The sequence below is a fragment of the Petaurus breviceps genome, unplaced genomic scaffold, assembly GCF_028583685.1.
Source record: "Petaurus breviceps papuanus isolate PSGF00001 unplaced genomic scaffold, PetGlider_PUasm1.0 38, whole genome shotgun sequence".
In the NCBI taxonomy this organism is placed as follows: Eukaryota; Metazoa; Chordata; class Mammalia; order Diprotodontia; family Petauridae; genus Petaurus; species Petaurus breviceps.
The window spans coordinates 51,391,758-51,409,219 of NW_027186304.1; the positions used below are offsets into that span (position 1 = coordinate 51,391,758).

General features: G+C 37.8%; 1 protein-coding gene across 11 annotated transcripts in view; it reads left to right on the forward strand.

The window, feature by feature from the left end:
* Window positions 1–17,462, forward strand: part of ASXL3 (ASXL transcriptional regulator 3) — a 302,427-nt gene that overhangs the window by 84,244 nt on the left and 200,721 nt on the right. For 2 of the 11 annotated variants that reach the window (XM_069099877.1, XM_069099879.1), the window contains exon 3: window positions 10,599–10,657. The exons of the other annotated variants lie outside the window; for them this stretch is intronic. The gene's annotated coding sequence lies outside the window, so the exon portion shown is untranslated. The remainder of the gene's footprint in view (window positions 1–10,598; window positions 10,658–17,462) is intronic. 11 annotated transcript variants of the gene reach the window in all.

Sequence of the window (17,462 nt, forward strand, 5' to 3'; positions counted from 1 at the left end):
CCCACATGGTGCTTTATCACAAAATATAGTAGACTCTCCACATAGAAGACAGGCAAAATATTTATTCAGATACCAGGAAACCAAATCAATCATACATAGAAGTTAATGCACCACAACATAGAGAGCCTCATCATCCTTTAGCTTTCCCATAAACCAACACAAGCCTAGCTGTCCCAGTAGGTGGAAAAAAGCCAACTTGTATTTATGAACCTATATATTTCCTTGCCTGAGCATCCTCCCTCACCTCCAGTCTCTCTGGCTCTGACTTCCAGCTTCCTGTGGTCTCTGCTCCACTCTTCAGCCAACTCCACCCACCACAGACTACATTCAGTCTTTTAGGGGGCAGATTTTATTTTCAGAGCAAGGAAGGTCTTCAGATTCCCTTAGGCTTGTTATGGGGCAGGGAATATCTTCAAATTACCATTACCATTACAAGGAGCCAGTGTGGTATAATAGAAAAAGCGCTGAACCTCGAGTAAGGAAGAATCTGAGTACTAGCTTCAACACTTAACTGGTGATGTAACTTTGGGCAAGTTCCTTGGTCCCTTTCAATTACAGTTTACTTAGCAGTAAAGTGGAGATGCTGAAAATGCTAACTGTAGAGTATCTTAAATCAACATACACACTTGGGTAGTGATAATTTATACAGGCCTAAAAAGCCAGTTTTTGTTTTTGACCATTCTGCATTCTAATAAGGCTGAACATTCCCTAGGTAAGTTCCATTTGGTGATTAGATTCATCCTCACCAGCTGTTCTAAGATTTCAGCAATAAGGGGTAGGAGGTAAGGATTACAAATAGAATGTATCAGCATAAGTGGAACCCTCACTTAAATTTCTTAAAAAATAAAAGGAGTGCTGTGGTAAGAGATATCTTTGGCTTGATTAGCCACCTTTTAAGATTAGATTTGAAGAATTCCTGAGGTCCTGGACCTCTGGCCTGGTGAGGGGACATGTAGCTAGTCGTGTGGGGAGCCCCTGATACTAGGTCAGTGTTGAAGTTGAATGATGGGGAAGCTGATTGTCCACTTTCACGGTATATGGAGGTACAAACCAGCTCATTGACTTTGTTTTTGTTTTTTGTTGTTGTTATTTGAGAGTTCAGGAGTATATTGGCTTGATATAGGAGCAGAGTTATGAATGGTACTAATCTGATGTTAATTGGGTAATTTATAGAACTAGTGGATTTTATACAGTAAGTTATAGAGAACCATTATACTTTTATGTTGCACAGGGAAATGTCACTTGGAGCCTAGCCTACTTCCCTTCCCCTTCAACACTCCGCTTCCCCCCATCCTTATATAGAACGGGTATCAGAGGCCTGATCACAGGAGGAGGGGTCAGTTTCTTTCTTTGCTCTACCATCTAGGAGTAACACGCCAGGAAAATCTCTAAAACAAAGTTTAGATAGGATACTTGTTTAGTCCCATGGGTGATGCTCCTTTCCAGGAAAGGCCTATGCCCTGTAATTTCATTAAATTGGTTGCAATGGAAGGCTTCTTAGATTCATTGGAGGTTCTTATTAATAGCCCTCACTTACATAAGTAATGTTTTAGGAAGATTTTTGAAAATAGCTCTTTGTAAGATGAATTGCAGAGGTGCAAGAGAAGGGAATCAGGGAGATCAGGTTTCAGGCTTTTGTGGTCTCGAGGCAATGAGGATTTGAACTCAGATGTTGTAGAAAGAACAGAATATCAAGGATTATCCAATTGGCTCCATGTGACCACATTCATCCTATTAGAAGGCAGAGTATATTTTCAAATCAAGGAAGGTTCCTAGAGTCATTTAAGCCTATCAAAGGGCATAGGGGCATGGAAGATCTTAAATTCCCATTCCCATAATTCCATTTTAATGATAAGCTGTTGTGAATACTATATTGTGATTTTCTGTGATAAGTTGTAATATTGTAAATGCTGTACCTTGATTTTCTGTGAATGTTTTGCTTTGATTTGTTATAGAATAGAGTGTTCACTATACTGTGTAACCAGAGCTTTAAAAGCTATTCACAGTAGCTTTCTTCTGGAAAGCTGCTTGTGCATGGCATTACAAACTGCAATTATTAGAAAATTCTCTCTTATTTTTACTTGAAATTTAGTACCTTCCTATAACTTTTACCAACTGTTTGTAAAGCCAAGCACGAGCAGCTTTCTTGAGGACTGCTGCTGTGAACAGCTTTCACAGTTTTGATTATATAGTATAGTGAACTCTATTTATTCAGTAATAGATCAGAGCAAAACATTCACAGAAATCAAAGTACAGCATTCAGAATGTTGTAACTTCACAACTTATCACTAAAATGGCCACATAGTTTTCACCAAAGTGGTCACATAGTTTTAAGCAAAGTACATTCATTTAGTCAATCACAAAGTCCTTGATGTAATCAAAATTTAAACCCATGGGGTGAAATTAAATTACGATTTGATTAGTCACTGCTCAGTACCCTCTGAAGGGGTAGTGGAAAGTACAAAGGCCATCCACCCCTAGGTCACAAGTAAGTTACAATTTCATTAGTCAGTATTAAATATCCAAGGAGAGGTCTTTTCATCTTGGCTCGAGGCAGGCTCTCAGCTTCCACGGTTCTGCTTCCATGGTCCCAGCTCCTACCTGAATCCACCAAACTGTTACCTGGATTCAAAAGCAGATAGCTCCCAGTTCCTTGTCCAGCTTTCCATGCAGTTCCTATTCCATATTGAAGCTCACAGTGCCCAGTCCACCTCAAGTCCTTCACCATTTCTGTTCCTGGGAAGACAAAACTTAACAAAGCCACAGGCAGACAAAGTACCAACCTCAGTCATACTTCCTCTGGCAGTTCTGGCTGGCCCTCAGAAGTTCTCAGCAAAAGTTCCCAGAAGAAACAAAAGTCTCTTTCTCAGCAAAAGCTCTGTTTTCAAAATCAAAATCACATTATCCAATCTCCATGTAGCTTGCTCCATAAAGTTCTTTCTCTGTCTCCAGCAATAGCTGCTCTGCCTCCATGATGATTGCTGAGAGAAATTCTGACTCTCCCAGCTTGTGTTTTCCTTATGTATATGATTAGGTCCTTCCTGTTACATAAGCAATAGGGTTCATACCTTCTGTTTATTTATTTATTTATTTTTTGCTTTTTTCCCCCCTTTTTTTGGAGGGCAGTGGGGGTTAAGTGACTTGCCCAAAGTCACACAACTAATAAGTGTGTCAAGTGTCTGATGTCAGATTTGAACTCGTGTCATCCTTACTCCAGGGCTGGTGCTCTATTTACTGCACCACCTAACCACCCCAATACCTTCTGTTTCTTAACAGAGGCTTGATATAATTAACTTGAAACTACATGCTAAGTACCTGTTTACCTGCAATATGAGGGGATCTTCAAATTCCATTGTTATTACACTGGTTCAGGTTCAGCAACAGTTATGATAGTTAAAACTCATTTATCTCAGTACTTTAAAGTTCACAACATATATTACCTTAACATATCTTAACATTTTTCTCATTCAGTTTTTATAGTCAACCTTGTTAGGTTGGTACTGCAGGTGTTGTCTTGATTTTAAAGGTGATGAAACATACTTAAAGAGATTAAGTGGCCAGGTGTAACGACAAGCACAAGCAGGTTGGGATTACGAGCATAACAAACTCCATGTATTCAGTGATCGATTAAGGCAAAACATTCACAGAAAATCAAGGTCAAAATACAGGGTAACTCAGTCATTTAGTAAGTTCTCAATTACTTCATCCCTGGGAAGTACATTCATTTAGTCAATCACAAATTCTTCTCCTCCCTATTCAACTGGAGATTAGTTTCCAGTCATAAACAAAGTACATTCATTTGGTCAGTCACAAGGTACAAAAGTCAGAAGTTTTCCACCCCTGGATCACAACTGAATTACAATACCATCCATCACCACCAAGCACCCTCTCAAAGGGGAAGTGGAGAGCACAAAGGCCATCTACCCCTAAGCCACCACAAGGTTACCATTTAATACCCAAGGAAAGGTCTTTTCGTCATTTTGACCCACGCTAAGTTCTCAGCAATCTCTGTTCCTGGAGAGACAAAGCTTAACCAAGCAACAACATACACTTCCAGTGTACTCCTCAATTCATTCTCTGCCTGCAGAACAGTCTCAGGACCCCTGAAAACATCAGCAAGATCCTCCTTCAGGTTTTCTGTAAACATACAACAAGAAAATCCTCCTTTCGGGCTTCTGAACCAACAGCAAGGTTACAGGACCTCTGCAACAACAGCACTGCCCTTTACCAGCAGATGAATCTGGCAAAGTAACATCAAAACAGACAGAAAAAATACCAGCACCACAATCGTGCTTCTTCCCAGTGCAGTCCTCTGTTCTCATTTCTCTGTCTCTCTAGCAGTAGTAGCAGCAGCCTCCAGATGCTGGCTCTCAGAAGGTCTTCAAGCTTTTCTCTGCTTGGGCCACTCTAAATCCAAGGCACCAGCTCCTCCCAGTTCAGCCTCCTCTCTTTACATCAACAAGTACATCCCACAAGGGGGTTTCACAAACTCTGGATTTTAACATTTAACCCCGAAAACCAAGCCAATACAAGGGGATCTTTAAATTCCATTACCACTAGACCAGACATGGTGGCAACATATACCTGTAATCCCTGCTGCTGAGGAAGCTGAGACTGGTGGATTATTTGAGTTTGGGAATTTTGAGCTGCAGGACTACAGTTTATCCAGTGCATATAATAATACATCAGTACTAATATAGTGAACCCCCAGGAAACAGATGGGAAGGGTCTTTATCTGATTGCCTAAGGAAAGAAAGGGCAGAATCCACCTAAGTCAGAAATGAAGTGGGATCCACTTCTACCTTAGGTAAGCCATGGAGTCATAATCTTAAAGCAAATAAATGCACAAATAAATGAATAGGTTAGTGACTTTATTCACTGTGGTTTTGTAATGTCAGAGGTACCAATGAAACCCAGACCTTTCTTACTTTCAAGTCCAGTATACTTTCTTTTACATAATATTACCCATTGCCCCTCTGAATTCAGGCTTCCACAGCTACGTAGAATAAGAGTGTTCCCTCTTCCACGTGTGTGATGAAAAATCTCATCCAAAATTTAATCAAGAACATGGAGATCTTTTAGGATAGGAACAGGAATTTATTCTCTTCCCTGGGTGAAGAGGGCAGTCCTTCCCATGACCGATCATGAGGAAGAGGCACTTTACAAAAGGCAGAACAAGAATTTATACCCTAATAGAGTCCCTTCTTCCATTGGTTGGGGGGATGGGCTCAAGTCTTGGGGAGAAAATCTTCCTTGATGGTAAATAACAGAGGAGCCCTCCAAGGAGGCTGATTGACAGCAAGGGAAAGGGAGGGGCCCGAAGAGGTGGGGAATCAGAAAGCCTCCTGAAAGGGCTTGCTGCTGATTAATATAGTGGGAGTGGGAGAAGGGGGAGGGAAGTTCTGAGAAGTTTTCACTCCCCCCCCCACACACACATGATGTCCCCATCATGTTTTTAAGGACAGATAGATCCCTTTTCACCAAGTCCTCTCATATTCCTTAAAAGTTACAGCATATTTTCTCTTTGCCATGATCTCTAGAGTTATTTGTAGCATTTCCTTATGGTAATTTGTAATAGACCTATTTCAAATAATAGTTTGCCAGGAAAAATGAACCTTTTTTATATCCTGATTATGCTTTCCTTTCTTCAGTGGTTTGAACTGAAATGAGTTCAACATTTAACCTGATATTCTCAAAGTATAGCCCAAATTCCTTAAATGTGTGCTGTCTTTTATTACTCATGTGGCTTCCAACTTAGATTATAAACATCTCGAAAACAAGAAATGGTCTCACTTTGGTCTCCTCTCGGGGTGCCTAGTATAGTATTGGTTATTAATACATGTTTGTTGACTTACTAAAGTCTATGGTTTTCACAACAAAGGCTAATTTATGAATTTTTCTTTGCAAGTGACTCTGCTTAGATGCAAATTTGCAAGAAGAGGCTTGTGATTTATATATCATGCATTGAGACCAAAGTCCAGGCTGATAGATAGATGAAAATAAAATATATCCATGCCTACTCTTTTAATTTACAAAATACATTTTATTTTATTTTTTTAAAAAGCAATTGGGGTTAAGTAACTTGCTCAAGGTTACATGGTCAGTTATTTCTGGGTGTGGTGCTAAGTATCTGAGACCGGATTTGATCCCCAGGTCATCCCGACACTGGAGCCGGTGCTCTTACTCGCTGTGCTACCTGGCCACCCCCAAAATACATTTTAAACAGAGTTCAATGGCAGAGAAAGCATTTTCATGCTTTACTTTGATGAAGGAGAAACAGAGGTACATTTTTTAGGAATCTGGCTATTCAGAAACTTTTTTTTTATGACCAACATATAGCCTCTAATAAAGTCTTTCTCTGATGTATCTACATAATGTTAAGAACCCTGATTTCCCAACCTCTTTACTAGCAGAGTACAAGTTCTAATAATTGATATGGAACTGCAAAGATTTCATGTATAGGTCCAGAAATGGCTTTTGACCACTGTCCAGGTTCAGGCCTTGCTCTTCAGGGGCCTACCACCAAGTTGGCCGCAGGATGATAAATTTTTGGGCTTTGATAACTCTTGAAGTTCATCAACTAAGAAATAGACTTCAGTTTCTTTTGATGAAGTGCTCACATCAATAAAATCCCCTTTAATGTATTAGATTTGGCTCACTCTTTTAGTCTGTCAAAATCTTTACCTGTCCTACTAAGCTTCATGTTATCTTCAAACTTGATAGGCATACTATTTATGGTTTCATTCAAGTCATTGATAAAAATGTTTATTTCAGGGCCAAGGATAGATCCTTGGGATATTCCTCTCTGGAGATTTTTCTCCATGTTGACATGAGACTTCTCTTTCAGAACTATCAATTCAGCCAGGTCCGCATCCACCTAACTATATACTGTCATTTATATCATATGTTTGTTTCAACTACAAGCATAGCATAAGAAATTTTTTTAAAGTCTATGTCCTGTAGGATTGGTACCAGTATAAACTAAACACATGTAATATTGTAGAGATCTGGGACATCACTTTTGGTTGATATGGTCAGGAAAGGCTTCACATGAGAAATAGCACTTGAAAAACAGTTTGAAAGATGATAGGATTTTAGTATGTGGAGATGGAATTATTATAGAGCATTCTAGCCTGAGTTAGTGGCATGAGTACAAGTGAAAGACAAATGTATGGTGTATTTCTGAGAAAGTGCAAGTAGATAATTTTCAGTGGAAGAGAGGATTCATAGAGGAAAGTAGTAAGAGAGAAGTCTTAAAAGGAAGTAGGGGCCAGATTAAATTTATTCAGTAGATAATGAGGAATTAATATTTAAACTTTTTTGATTATGGAAATGTGATATGATCCAAGTGGCATTTTAGGAAGATAAATTTGGCAGCATTATGAAGGATGAATTTGAGTAGGGAGAATCAACATTTACTCTAAACTCACTTCTTAATAGTGCAGAGTCATACATTTTATAATATAAGTTAAATGGATGTGTCTAAATAGCTATTTTAAGATCTTATAGAAAATTACATTTTTACTCCATTTTAAATTTCTACCTATATGTTTATAGTTGGAAGGCATCTGTGGGGATGGTGTAGGTGCTGACTACCTACAGCAATGATCAATCAGTGAACAAGCATTTATCAAACCGTTACTCTGTCTACCATGCTGTAGAAATGTTGCCTTCATTTTCATGGACTGCCTCTTTAGCTAGTCAATTAAATTTAAAAGAGGAAAGGAAGTTTAGAATGATTCTTTCATTTACCCTATAGTCTTTCTCATTTTCTGGCTTTAAGATAAATGTTTTTATGTGGCATAACTGTAGTCAACATCCAGCTTTCTGGATTCAGGTTGTCAGAATGCAGATGATAACTATTAGGGCTAAAGGAGGGAGAGATGTGGAGGGAGGAATGACAAGAATAAGGAATAATGCAAAGGAAGATGAAGTAAAAATACAAAAAATAGAGAAGAAATACTAAAAAGTTAACTCAGTAAGGGGCATTGGAGACCATTTTAATTTGATTAAAATAAAAAAAATTTTTTTTGAACTTAAACACACACAACAGGAAATTTCCATGTACACAGTGAAACTCAAAAAGAGGATAGACAAAATGTGAATCTTTACCTCATGCCACATTTACCTTTAAAAAACCCCAACAAATTCCGCATGTTACTTTCAAAACTCTTCAGCTTATCTATGCTTCTTCTTGAACTTCTTCCTGTTCTCTTCTGCATGTTTTAAAAAAAATTTTAGTAACCTATCCCTTTTTTTTTGCCTCAACATTGCTAAATGTCCCCCCCCTTAAATCTTTCCAAATAAAAAAACACCAAAAGGAAATTTTTAAAAAAGACAGTGTTACAGGTAAACATAGTCAAGTGAAATGAATGTACACAGTGATTGTGGTCCCAAAATGTTTCTTTCTGTCCATTAGCTTTCTGGGAGAAGGGTAAAGTGTTTTATTTTGGGTCCTCTGGAGACATGGTTAGTCATTCTAATGATGAGTCTTTTCAAAGTTGTTTTTCTTTACAATGTTGTTTTCTTGTATATATTTTTTTATGATTTTTCTTAATTCACTCTGTCCTAGTACATACTACCCAGAATTCTCTTGGGTCCTTTCATTACCATTCAATGGGACTCCATTACATCCATATATATCACAATTTGTGCAGCAAGCCATATCCAAATTGATGGGCATCCCTTTAGATTCTGGTTTTTTGCTCTTCTTTTAATTTTCCTTTTGCCATCAATAACTTTGTTTTGCTTGTGATTATTCATTCTTATTTCTATACCAAACTCTATGTATATTGAACTCTCCTTACTCCATTTCAGAAAAGGGGGAACAAGCAACAGATTCCTTCTAGGTATTCATGTAGTCCTTGTGGACAGTCCATTTTTCTTTTAAGTTTCTACTTTTTTATATTGGTTCAATATATTTTTTGATCTCCTCTTTCTTTTTTCAACTTTAGTTCCTGAATTTGGGATTTGTGCCAGGCCAAGGTTCTGCCTCCTGAGACAGTTTTGGATGGGATCATCAGCCTTGCTTGGTCTTTCCCTGAATAACCTGGATTTCTGTGCTGACCTCCTCCTCCAAGGGTTAGCTCCCTTGATTCTTTGAGTATTGATTCTTTAGGGCCCTTTCTGGTGCCTCAGGACAGGATACTAGGGACCTTAGAGTCCTGAGATTTCCAGGTCTGAGGCATTCCTTTTGGGGGCTGCCTCACTTACACTGGTTCTTACTGCTTTCTCTGGCTTCTACAGGGGGCCCTTTGGGTTAACTAACATCTAGGGGCTTTCTCAGGGGAACTTTCTTGCAAACTATATCTGTTGGTTTTGGATGCTATAAGCTTGCTTTATTTTTCTAGAATTGTGTTTTTGTGCTATGCAAGCTCTGTCTATTGGTTTTAGATGCTATAAGCTTGTTTTATTTTTCTGAAATTGCCTTTTTGTGGTGGAGCTCTCTTATTGGCTGTAGACTTCTAGATGAATATTGTACAGTTTTGGAGTGGTGGATGTTGTATCACACAAGTTTCTTATTGAATTTCTTGATCATTACTTGGTCTAGTGTAAATTTCAGGTTTTTGCTGGAATGAATGTGAGGGAGCTTGACATTCCGCCTTCTGTTCAGGTAGCGAGATTGGCTGGAACAACCCCTTCATTTTACATATGGAGAAATTGAGACTTAGAAAAATAAAGGATCTTGTCTATGATCACTTTGCAATACTGATGGAGCCAGGAATAAAGTGGAGGTCTATTGAATTGCAGGCCAGTTCTATTTGCCATATTCCTAGTTGCCTCTTTTCCCATGTTTTGGGGAGAGAAAAACAGAGAGCTGTAGTTGGTGAAGAGTCTTATTGCTCACCTTGGCCATGGTCTCTGATTTGGGTCTCCATACATAACTCTAAGGGGTATTTGATCAGCTATTTTGAAGGTGGGAAGATGGGTTGCGTCTCATACTCCTGTGATAGGCAATCATGGGGCTTGTCTGCAGCACAGTTACATCTAACTTTCAAACAATTCCTTCATTCTGCTCCTTCTTACTGTACTGCAAGCTCCCAACTTCTCCCCTTCCTAACTTTGCTATTTTTGTTAGAAATACCATCATCCTTCTGGTCACTCAGATTTCACAACTTTGGCATTATCCTCAGCTCTTTCCTTTCCCATATGATCAGTAAATTATATGGAGACTTCTGATCTAGATAGAGATTATTTTATTACTTCATTACTACCTTGAACTTTCTTGTTTTTTTCGACCACCGTGAACCAGCTCTGAGTCTGGACTTATCTTCATTGTTACTACTGAACCAGATTCATAGGAAAGGTACAACCAAAAAATCCCTTTCTTGATGTATGGTGGGGAAACACATGATGAGGTAACCAAGAAATACAATTTGGATATTATTCAAAATAGTGTATTCTAGTATGCCACCAGTGCTGATTTGCTGTGCAGTATGAAAACACTGGTTATAGCATTTTGGATATGTTCCCTTTACTTTGAACATAATGGACACAAAATCATTTAGTGAGCACATACAACTTTAAATTTTCATATATCCTATACATTGGCCCTGCAAAATGGGGATAATAGTACCTTCCCCCTTCCTATCTCACAGGGATGCTATGAGGAATAATGAAACAATGTCTGTGAAGCACTTTGATCATCTTGAAGCAGGTAAGGATATAAAATATGAAACCCATCCATTCATTCAACTCCCTTGCCCTCTTAAGACATGATCTGCTGCTTTATTAGAAAATTCTGCCTCTGTGGTTGTGGCTAATTAAATTCCCCTCAGTTGACTTGGTAGCTCCTTTGGTAGGAAGAAAGAACACACTGGGACCTGTTGTCTGTGCCATCTTATAACCTTGAGCTATGCTCTGGAGAAACTTTATCAGAAATAGTTTTCCCCAGCAAATCAAAGGGAATTCTGATCAGGCTCATTACAGTAGAATGTAATATAAAATTTGGGATGGTCTCTCAGTCATTTAGGTTCACTAAAAAATAGAACTTGGGAATAATTTATAGGTTGGAGAATTGAGAGTTTATGAATGGCAAGATTGAAATCTGTGAAAATCTTATCTTGAACAGTGTCGTTAAGTAGAAGAGGATGTGTGTACACAGTTCATATATGCATATACATATGTTATATGTAAATATATACATGCACATGCAAACCCACATTTATATTCATGTATATGTGCATATGTATTTATAAATAATTCTTTCTGTCAGTATATGAAGATGATAACTATTGAACTCACTTTTATTAGAACTTTGAAAACTTTTTTCCTGTACCGGAGAATAGACTTCTAGTGATACATCCATATTCTTTCACCTGTTTCCCTTTGTGATTAGTGGCACACTTTTATCAAACAGCTGGTGGAAATTAGAGGTACCTTTTGTGAAAACTGTACTAAAACTAGCTGGGCCATATGAGACTCATGACAGACCTTATTGGCTCCTTGCTCCCAGTAGAATATTTGCCATACAAGAAGAATCAGAAGTATTACAGAAGTGTATCTGATTTGCCTACATTATAGCATCTGTCTGATGAGAAAGAGACTACAGAGTGGGAGGGAACCAATTCTTGGTAGAGAATATATAATTATACCCACTTGAGTGTGTGTCAGGGGGAGGGAGAGGGGTATGTGGAGGGGATGTTATCAAATGTAATGAGAATGGTCATAGTCTACTTCTTCTTTGGAGATTTATTATAGATATGTGAAGCAAGGAGGCCTTGATATGCATGACAAGCTTTGCAATAGGGGCATTTGCAGCACTTTTCATTATTTTTCTTTTAGTTAGATTTCCCTAATGGACTGTTGCTGTGTTCTCAATTTCTTCATACACACTGTGATCATAGTATTTTGTTTCATTTTAAAATTTTGCCTTCTGCTCTATTTAGGAAGTGGAATAGATTGCAATTAAATATGCAAATATAATCAAAATGTGATAAGAAATTGAGCAGCTTGAACAGTCCAACAGGGAGATGTTACAGAAGGAAACAATGCTGATAGCATGAAAAAACAAGTGTATGTGTGCTAAATTAGTCTTTCTTGTTTTGCATGTCTTCTCTGTTTCTTTCTAGCTGTTGTCTTAAAATATGTAATCACTAGCAAATAAGTCAAAGATGATATGGACAGCCATTCACTTACTTGTGAAATAAAGTTGAAACTAAGCAAACTCGAGAGTTCTTAGAACCTCCCTCAGTTCTGTGACTGATTCACAGTTTACATAGCTAGTCTCTTGTCCTTAACTGAATTTCATTTTTTTATACATATACAATTGGAGCATTTTGAGTTTGAAGAGATCTTAATGATCATCTATCTAATCTAGTGGAAAGAGACCTGGCTCTGGGCAAGAGGACCTGAGTTCAAATTCTGCTTCTGATATTTATTACCAGTGTTATGTTGGGCAAGTCACTTAGCTTCCTTGAACTTCGGTTTCCTCATCTTTAAAATGAGGTATTGGACTAAATGACCTCTCTCTGAGCTCTCTTCTAGTTTGTCTTCTGGGATATGATGACACTTTACAGGGGAGGAAACTGAAGCTGGGGGGGAGGGGGGTAAGTGACTTGCTCAGGGTTTCTCGGGAAGTTAAGTAATAGCTGAATTTATACTCAAGTCTTCTGATCCTCATGCTCTTTCCTCAGCATTACACTGCCTCCCTTTTCATTTTTTTTTTAATGCTTTAAACTGTAGTAAACTTTTTGTGACACCCTATATAGAGCATTACAGTTATCCCTTCCACATTGTGGGGTTATGGAGGTGGTACTCCTGTGGTCTGCAAAATCTGTATAAAATGTTTTGGCCCTCCTTTCATGCTAGAGAAGAAGTCTGATTTACTATGGTATTAAAAGGTAAAATATATTGATATTTTACAATGCTACACAAATATTTTATGCATTTCTGGCTTCCTGAACTTTTTCTGTGCAGTCTGCTAGCCTTTGTGTGTTGTCTGCGACTTCTGCAAAATGCCCCCAAAACTCCCCCCAAATCGTCTCATTTAATTTCTTAGGCCAACTCATGATATATAGAAAACACAATGGGGAAAGTCACAATGTAGAAGGGATGATTGTACCTACTTCTCTCCTTGTTAAAATCAGGTCCTTTATTGTACCTTGATTTATCACCATAATATTTTTGAGTATTAAAGAAATAAATAGCCCTAGTCATTTGTATAGTATTTCTGAAGCAGAGACAACATTCATAGCTATACTTAATTGAAGAAAGATTAGATGAGGTATTAGGAGATTTGGGTTCTGGTTCTGTCTTCCACTTTGCTTATAACACTGGACCAGCTACTCAGTCACTTTGGATCCCAGAGTTCAATAAAATAGATGTACCATTACTTCTGTTTACCTTATGTGAAAATGTTGGAAGATAAAATAATGATAGAGAAATATCAGGAAAGTGAAAAGTAGAATATAGGACAGGATATGGAACCTGCGGCCTTGAAGTCACATTTGGTCTTGAGAGCAACCTTTTGATTGAGTCCAACTTTTACAGCACCAATTCTTTTATTAAGGGGATTTGTTCTGTGAAGTTTGGATTTAGTCAGAAGGCCAAATGTGAGGACCTACAGGGCCATATGTGGCCTCAAAGTCAAAGGTTCCCCACCCCTGATATAGGAATCAGTGTCACCAGAAAACAAAATCAGAGCTCAGTCAGCACGTGTTCACATCATTTATATGTGATGATTGAGCTGACTGTTTACTTGACTTTATATGTCTCATGACATGATCTTAAGAGGAAAAAGATCTATTTTTTTTTACTTTATATTTACAGGATTGCACATACAAATTATTAGAGTTGTATTAAAGATTTAGTTTTTGAAGTGCAAATTATAGTAATATATATCAGCCCAATATGAATAATATAATATGTATAAGTAACATCTTAGAACATTACATATTCTGACTGAATAACTTCGTCAACTCTGGAAACAGATAACCTCAAAATTCTGTCTAGAGCTGTCACTTGAACACAAAATCTGAGTTTTTTGTAGTCTGGAGTATTCCATTTGTTAACATTGGAGTCTTTTAGAAAAGCAAAAATAGAACATTGTAGGCTTAATAGCCATAGTTCTTAATATTCGAATGTAAAATGATTAGGTTTTCTCCCCCTGTCCCCCCCTTATACCTTATAGAAGAGGATATTCCCTTAGAGTATGGAATGAATTATTTTTCATAAAAGACTGTGCTCATTTGCTTTTATCCAGAAGATGTATTTCCCCAGATCTCTTTTTTCCTCCACTCTTATCTGCAAAACATGAATGGATTTTCTGGTCCTCCAAACTGTGATGTTAATTACTTTTTTCCCCTTTTCTTTGAAATTGTGAATACATTTACATTAAAAGACTCCAGAAGTGAATTAAAGCAAATATTGGGTGGAACCCAGGGAATCTGGGGAAGGAAGAAGGAAAGAGAACAAGCATTGACTAACTACCTGCTATCTGCTAGGCATTGTGCTAAGCCCTTTATAGATATTATCTCTTTTGATCCTCACAGCAACCCAGTGAGATAGATGCTAGTGTTTTTTACTTTTTATTTCAACTCTAGTACACATTCAGTGTAGAAATGACTTCTATTTCCATTGCCTCACCTTCCAGCTACGTAGCTTTAATAATACTGATATTGCTCAGAAGGTAATTACGGATATTTGGAAAGTTAACAACCACCTGTATATTGACTTGAATTGTTTTTGGTTGGTTCTGTGTTGTTATTATCAATCACCAGGTATTTATTAAGTGCCTCCCGTGTGCTAGACACTGTGCTAGGCACTGAGTAAGCAAAGACAAAAATGAGTATTTCTTCAAGAAGCCTAAGTACTATTGGAGACTACAGATACATATATAAATATGTGAAAAATGCAAGGGGAGGGTAATGGGAGTTAGGGTCATCAAGAAAGGCTTTATTTAGGTTACAGTTGGGGTGAGTTTTGAAGGAAATGGGATGATTTCTCAAAAGATAAGTTAGGTATTAATACATTCCAGGTGTAATGTGGGTATTGGTGAGTGAGATGTGATAATCATCCGTATGTTAATGGCCTCAAACCCCTCACAGGAGTGTGTCAACATTTACTTATTCCTTTGGCTAACTGGCTCACTTACTTAACTTGCAAGTCTAGGTTTCCAGAGAAAAGACCACTATTGTACAGTTATGGTTACATTTAATTTTCTCAGGGTCTTAGTAGTAGTAGTCCTGTTGAAGGGAAATAAACTTCTACTTACCACTTTAGATCATGAACTATCACTGATGAACTTCTATTTACATAAACCATCTACACAAAATGAGGACACTTTTAGGTCTTGACAGTATACTTTGCAATAAGGCAAAGGAGAAATAATAGCATCAGGGGTACTCATGTATTAAAGCAAATGCATGAATAACAAAATACATCATAATCCATGTATAAAACTGGGTTACATTCTCCCTCCAGTGGGGTCAGTATCTGTGGGGGAAAGTGGGCATAAGCACATGAAGGAGTAAAGCCCAAGCATTTAAGGTACTTCAAAACTGTGAACTTTGGGCTTTGATGGCAATGGTACTTTCAAGAATTTGCATTACGTGAATCCATGTTTCTGTTAACTACTTGTCTGTTGGTCTTCAATCTTCTCAAGCTGGTCAAATCCTCTTTTATTCTATACTTAAACTGATTGTTGTTTACAAGTTCTTTTAACTTATAGTCACACTTAAAAGGGCTTTGAGAATGTGTTACTTTTTAATTTAGATAGCAAATTTAAACCAAGGAACTGCAAATCTCATTAGGCTGCCTATCTCTGGACTATGTAGAGGAGACCAGCCAGTTATTCACTCAGGATTCTTTATTATCCAATCAGAACAGAACTCAGAGCAAGGCAAACAAACCTAGCCAGCTCTTCATTTAGTAAGATTGTGTGTTATAAAGACAAGTTAATAAACATTTTTGAAGTACCTCATATGACACAGGCCCAATGCTAAGCCCTGGAGAGAGAAAGAAAGACAGAAGACAGGCCTTCCTCTCAAGGAGTTCATAGTCTAACAGGGAAGACAACATGCAGACAACTATGTAAAAAGAAAATGTATACAGAAGAGATAATCTCAGAGAGAAGGTACTAGTAAGTAGGACCAGGAAAGACTTCTTGCAGAAAGTGCAATATTAATTGAATTTTGAAGGAATCCAGAAGATAGAGGTTGAGGAGTGAAAGAATTCCAGAAATGGAGGAAATCCAGTGAAATTGCATGGAGATCCAGTGTCTTGTTTAAGGAATAGCAAGGAGGCAAGAGTCATTGAATTGTAGGATACGTGGAGGGGATCTGTGACTTTAAAAGAGAATGTTATATTTGATCGTGTAGGGAATAGGGAGACTCCAGAATTTATTGAATGAGAGAATGATATGGTCAGGCCTCTGCTCCAGGGAGATCATTTTGATAGCCGAGTGGACAATGGACTGGACGCGTCTTGAGTCCGGGAGACCTAGCCTGAAGGTGATATACATGTGAGGTGATATACAATTAATTCCAGCTGTTTAGCAAAACAGTTGTAAAACCTGTATTTTCTCTTTTTGCTTTCTCCTTTCAAATCAGATTGGAGCAGTAAAGAGCCACAGACTTCAGAGAGGCTTCTCCTCTTAACCTGTCTCGAGGGTGCTGAGGAGCAATGTCTGGAGCAGATGATCTGATCCAATGAGCCAGAGTCTCTCCAACTAGTGTTAATGTTCTTGATGTTGGCTTTGTCAAAGCTCCTTTTTTCAACCTACTTGCTGTTTTTCAGCTTTCATTCTCTTCAGCTTTAGCTTCAGTCTTAGCATCTTCAATCCTAATCTTCTCTCTCCACTTCAGTGGCAAAAATCAAAGTCTCCTGGCTTTCAGTGACTAAACTTTTCATTTAAAAAGATGAATAATTCACCAAATTTCCTTTTTAAAAAAAAATTAACCAATTTATTTAACCGTACCTCATTGTGCAAAGATATTTGTTTTCTCATTTTAAAAAATACCCTTTTTGGAGCAGCTAGGTGGCTCAGTGAACTGAGAACCGGTCCTGGAGTCAGAACAACTTGAGTTCAAATGTGAACTCAGACACTTAACACTTACTAGCCTTGTGACCTTGGGCAAGTCACTTAACTCCAATTGCCCTCCAGAAAGCAAAAAAAATACTTTTTGTTCTAATAACAGCTGAACACAGGGGCCATAATGACCTTTTGCATTAAGTTCCCTAAATCATCTTCCCATCTCATTTTGTGTTCCAAAACTATTTCTTCATGCTCACATTTTCCCAGTTTTTATGAAACAAAACATTTTTCCTTTGTCCCCTTAATCCATCAAACTGTTCGTATGCAAATGAAGTCCCACCCTACATCTTTCAGAAGATGATTTGACTTTTTTTATTGCACAGTTTATTTTCTGTTTCCAAACTGCTCAAATCTCATCTGAAAACTGTTCCTTCCTACACTTATTTTAATTTTCATTAGACCAAAATTTTTTTCCTACTCTTTTCAA